Consider the following 5607-nt stretch of genomic DNA (forward strand, 5'->3'; position numbering starts at 1 on the left):
AAACAAAATTGACAGTGTTTCTGAAAACCTCAAGGGGGCAGTATTGCCTCTTGCATTAACAGAACGGTAACTCAGCAACAAATTAAGGATTTATACAAGAAGTAGAAGTTTGTGATGTTTACAATAGCATGCTTTGGAATATTTGGGTTCACCTATAATTGGCTCATTTTGTCTATTGTTTTTGCATTAGTTGTAGATATTTTATCAAGAAAATAAATGGAGATCTGTAAGTACATGTGAATGAAGTTTCAGAAAGTGTAAAAAAAAAACTAAACAAGAGAGGAAATCTGTTTAGCAGATTATTTCTTAGTTGTAGCAATGCTTCTTGGCAACAAATCTTATACAGTTAGAAAATCTGTTAATTTCCTTTTTAAATGGTGCCATATTTGTAAGGAACATGAATTTGTGGGATGCGTACTAGAGTTGAACGTGTGTTTTGCACACAAATAAAATTGCCAAATCGCTGCCAAATGCTAATTGTGTTAATATTGACTCTTGATTTGAGCTGGTACCACCAGGTGCTGCCAATCAGGTGCTCGTTATAAGATTTATGACCAGGAAGCATTGTTACAACAAAGAAAAAACCTACCAAACCCAAATTCCCTTTCTTTTTGAGTTTATATTCTTTTAAACAACTGTATTTAAATCCAAATCCCTACCACAGACCAGTCTTGTTATTTTTGCAAAAATCTTGTTCAGATGGCACCGAGACATTCTCACCCAACAACGAGCCCTCATCAGAAACAGGTGGAGCTGCTGAACTGTGTTCTGTGTGAGTCACTCAGTTTCTCCTCTCTCTGTATTTAATTTAAGCAGGTGCTCGGTGAAGGGGGAACAAAAATGAAAGAAAGAAAGAAAAAAAAAACACAGAACGCCTTTGTGTTTATATAACACTTCAGCCCTGAATAGGTTGTAAATACTGGTATGGAAAAGCTGAGGAGCTCAGGGTTAAAGTGTGGGAAGCCTGCTAAGAAAACATTCAATCTGATGTTTGTGCCAGTTCTTCATAAACTGATAAAAGCCGTGCTCAAATCGTAGCTTAAACAATAGAATAATTGCACAAAATACAGCATATAGAGCTTTAATCTCAGAAAATGGTCCATCTTCTTAGCTATTGAAAAACACTTGAAGTCTTTTTTGCTGGTTCAGAAAAGTGCCATTTAATCAAAACTAAAATCTCTTCATCTCACTTATGGCAATTATGTGTACCAGCAATCATCCTCAGGCCACAGCATGACTGATTCTAATTTCATGCTTTATTGTGAGGGACAGAGAGTGAAAGACAGTTAAATTGTGAAGAAAGAACTGGCAGACCACTTCCAGATTCATGCAGCTTGTGCCTTTCCACTGCCTTTYCACCTGAGCAGCCTGGTCCGCAGCATCACATATTGTTCTCGTGGGCAGCTTGTCTCTGCAGGAGAGGTGTAAATGACAGGAGCCGTGACTAACCTCATCATACATGGCTCTCATCCAGAGGACAATATGCTCCCAGTCTGTCTCGTTGCATCCTCTGCTTTTTTTTCTCTCTCTCTCTCCAGTATCCGTTTGATGCAGAAAAATACAGTAATAATTTGTCCAGTTTTTGTTCTTGTAGAACAAGTATACTGCTTTGCTTGTCAAACTCAGCTGAACATTTTAACACTTGGATATTTGCTGTTAAGTTTTTCATTGTCCAGGTTTTTTAACACCTGCATTTGCTTGCCTTTCTCATTCCCATCGAATACACTTAAGTTTAATTATTTTGAGCTAGGTTTTCTTGGATAAGCTGGTACAGCTTACATTGAAGCATAACGGCCCTGTCTCACTATGATGCTTTGGGCCAGTGGTTTCTAAAGTTTCAATCACAGTGGCATCCACAAACATCAAGGTAGGGTCTTACTCTTAATAAGATTTTCTGTATTAATTATAATAAAATGACTACTAACAATGTTTTTTTTAATTTATAAAAGTGTGAGGTAAGTGTACTTAAAATGGATAAAAGAAGCATAAGAGCATGAATACACACAAAAGAGCCTTCCAGTAGGTTATTTTATTCCATCTTCAACATAGACATCTTTAGTGTTGGACAAAATTTTCAAAATAACTTGTCAAAAATATTGTACTATATGACAGGGTCTTGAATGAAAAACATTCTTTTCAGGCTTTAGAGTGTTATAAATATATTTTTTTCTTTGCATACTTGACTTTAATGGGAATAAATAATTAGTAAAAATTGTCAACATGTGAGCAGCGAAAATTTCAAAAACGCTCCATATCTGATGATTTGCAATGACAGATGGATAAGTGATCAATGCTGAGTGCAAACCATTTAACATTACCCTCCCAAACTGAACATCCAGAAATAAAAACAAGTGGCTTTTTGTTACTTTAATTGTTTAACTTTATTTGATTTTGTTGTAACTCAAAGAGACAAATAGAGCATTGTACAAGATAAATTTTTGTAATCATTTATTGCACTCAACCAGTCTACATGTGTTTTGAGGACTTGGAGAAGGTATTCGACCATGTCCCTCAGGGACTCATGTGGGGGGTACTCCAGGAGTACGGGGTACCAGACCCATTGATATGGGCTGTAGGGTCCCTGTACGACCGGTGCCAGATCTTGGTCCACGTTGCTGGTAGTAAGTTGGACTCGTTTCCGTTGAGAGTTGGACTCTGCCAAGGTTGCCCTTTSTCACCGATTCTGTTCATAACTTTTATGGACAGAATTTCTAGGTGCAGCCAAGGTGTTGAGGGGATCCCTTTTGGTGACCTTAAGATCATATCTCTGCTTTTTGCGGATGATGTGATCCTATTGGTTTATCAGATCGTGATCTCCAGCTCTCACTGGAGCAGTTCGCAGCTGAGTGTGAAGCGGCCGGGATGAGGATCAGTGCCTCCAAATCTGAGACCATGGTCTTGAGCTGGAAAGCGGTAGCGTGCCTTCTCCTGGTCAGGGAGGAGGTCCTGCCCCAAATGGAGGAGTTTAAGTATCTCGGGTTCTTGTTCACGAATGAGGGAAGAATGGAGTGGGAGATAGACAGGTGGATTGGTGCTGCGTCTGCAGTGATGTGGGCGCTGTACCACTCTGTTGTGGTGAAGTGGGAGCTGAGCCAAAAGGTGAAGCTTTCGATTTACCGGTCGATCTMCGTTCCTACCCTCAGCTATGGTCATGAACTTTGGGTAGTGACTGAAAGAACGAGATCGTGGATACAAGTGGCTGAAATGAGTTTCCTTCACAGGGTGTCTGGGCTCTCCCATAGAGATAGGGTGAGAAGCTCAGTCATCCGGGAGGAACTCAGAGTAGATCCGCTGCTCCTCCACGTCGAGATGAGCCAGTTGAGGTGGCTCGGGCATCTGGTTAGGATGTTTCCTGGACGCCTCTCTCATGAGGTGTTCCAGGCATGTCTCACTGGGAGGAGGCCCAGAGGAAGACCCAGGACACACTGGAGGGACTGTTTTTCAGCTGGCCTGGGAACGCCTTGGTATTCCCCCGGATGAGCTGGCCCAAGTGGCTGGAGAGAGGGAAGTCTGGGTCTCTCTGCTTAGGCTGCTGCCCCCGCAACCCAACCCCAGACAAGCAACAGAAAATGGACGGACGGACGGACAGATTTATTGCTAATTTACAAAACAAAACTTTCTTTTGGAGGAAACAAATATTTTACTATAAAAAAGATAAGACAAGGCAAGACAAGATAAGATAAACCTTTATTGTCATTGTACAGAGCACAATGAAAATACAGTTCAGAACACCCATTCACAAGAAGACAGAACATAACAAACATAAAAGAACAGGTGCTTCATGTCATGCAGCCACAGACCCATGCAGAGCGAGGATCATCTTCATGAAAGGTCATGAGGAGGTGAAACCCTTAAAAGAAAAACGAAATACCACACAAGGATAGATGAGGGAAAAAACCAATAACATCATATAACGTCACTAAATGTGACACACTCTGGTATTTGTAGAAAAAAAAACCTCTGCAGAGCAAGAGCACATTTATTAGCCAGAGAAGAAGGTGAGTTCAGGGGGCATGTGTCTGAAGCCATGGTTGTTGTATGCACTTGTGTGAACATCTGTAGAATGAGCTCCAAGAATCTAGTCCCCAAAAAAACCGCCCAGCCGTAGTTCAGAATAATGATGTTAATTGTTCATTCTGTGCGGCCTTCAGCTTGCCTCCAGGAACCAGATTACAGATGTGCGTGACGGGGGGTGAGGTGGGGGCAACGCTTTAGTCAACGTAAACTCCCAGGAGAATTTAGATCCACTGCCCTTCAAGACCACGTAGGAGGAGAGCCGAATCTGTAATTAGTTGTTTGGGAACAGAAGAAAATGTTTTCGGTCAGGCAGACAATAATAATTTTCCATCTGCCTTAATGTCCACTGGTACATCCCATGTGGTGAATCCAATCACAAAAATTAGTGTAGCCAATCCCGCCAAGCCGAGCTATCACCTTCTCCAAGATCAATTCCATCTCACCAGCAAAGTCCAGTGACCACAGCTGGCCCGCGACCCTCTGCAGGAACTGCTTGCAGACTGTCCCAGCTCGCTTCAGTCTGAGTGCTGATAGAACAGCAATCCTTCATATTGGTCAGGCAGCCAGGAAATGGCCTGAATAGCCACCGACGCTGTTTTGCGGAACACCAAGAGACCACCAAGTCAATCTATAGAAATCCAGTGATCAGAATCCAATATGTGCTAGTTGAACGGAGCAGAATAGAGGTCCCACCTTTGACATGTCCTCCCATGGAAAAAAATATGTCCCAAAAATGTATTAAGAGACCAGCTAACGAAATCCATAAAAACAAAAATATCCATAATTTCTGGTTTCAGATAAAAAAAACGTAGAGGAGGCTCTGAGCAGCAAATCAGGGAAGATAAGGGAAGGCAGGAGAGAAGGAAAAAGTATCTTACACCTTCGAGAGCAGAAGAAGAAAAAAAAACTCAGAAGTTATTGCTCGTAAGTTATCGTCCAACAAAACTTACAATGGAATTCTTTCAAAATTTTCAATTTCATTGTAATTACCATCTTTGCTTTAACAGTCAGCTTATGCTCCAGTTTTAATACAGTGGCAGAGAAAAAAAATTGGTGCAAACCATTCTGCAGGAACAAAGGTAAGTTGGTGTATTAGTTTTATTTTTGCCAATACTAATTTGTTCTCTTCTTTTTAAGGTCATTTTAAAAAGCTAATCTGATGCTGGCTTGAAATGAATTTGCTTTCCTCCTATAACTATCTGGATCCAAAGCAAATAAACACGTTGCTTTGAATGTCACAGAGTTCATTTAGGCTTTTTGTGCGGCCAATGAAGGTAATTCCCGCAACAACCTTTGCACATCCGCTTTTAATTCATCTCTCCTTATTAAAACAAGTGCCTCTCTTGCTGTAAGAGTGTAACGCAGGGATGAATGTTATTTAAATTTCATATAAGGGCTGATAAACTGGGATGTCACTGGAGACCCAGCAGCGCTCTTCTCCATTATCAATCAAACCGCAGCTAAGCCGAGTCCCCCCGTTGCAAATCAATAACATGCTTCATTTGATGCCCTGAAATGCCAGACAAATGTGTTTGTGGTATGAAGTCTCACGCACTCGCACACACACACACACACACCCTTCAGTGCAAC

General features: G+C 41.2%; 1 protein-coding gene and 1 long non-coding RNA gene across 3 annotated transcripts in view; one reads left to right on the forward strand and one right to left on the reverse strand.

Moving 5' to 3' along the window:
- LOC106512925 (uncharacterized) overlaps positions 1 to 719 on the reverse strand; it is an 11931-nt gene extending 11212 nt beyond the window's left edge. Inside the window, exon 1 of the long non-coding RNA XR_001309739.1 lies at positions 660 to 719. This is a non-coding gene — a long non-coding RNA (uncharacterized LOC106512925). The remainder of the gene's footprint in view (positions 1 to 659) is intronic.
- LOC106512911 (phytanoyl-CoA hydroxylase-interacting protein-like) overlaps positions 706 to 5607 on the forward strand; it is a 26393-nt gene continuing 21491 nt past the window's right edge. Inside the window, exon 1 of one of the 2 annotated variants that reach the window (XM_014001464.1) lies at positions 706 to 772. The gene's annotated coding sequence lies outside the window, so the exon portion shown is untranslated. The remainder of the gene's footprint in view (positions 773 to 5607) is intronic. The other variant, XM_014001455.1, reaches the window with a different exon arrangement.

Source organism: Austrofundulus limnaeus, unplaced genomic scaffold (assembly GCF_001266775.1).
Source record: "Austrofundulus limnaeus strain Quisiro unplaced genomic scaffold, Austrofundulus_limnaeus-1.0 Scaffold0, whole genome shotgun sequence".
Lineage (NCBI taxonomy): Eukaryota > Metazoa > Chordata > Actinopteri > Cyprinodontiformes > Rivulidae > Austrofundulus > Austrofundulus limnaeus.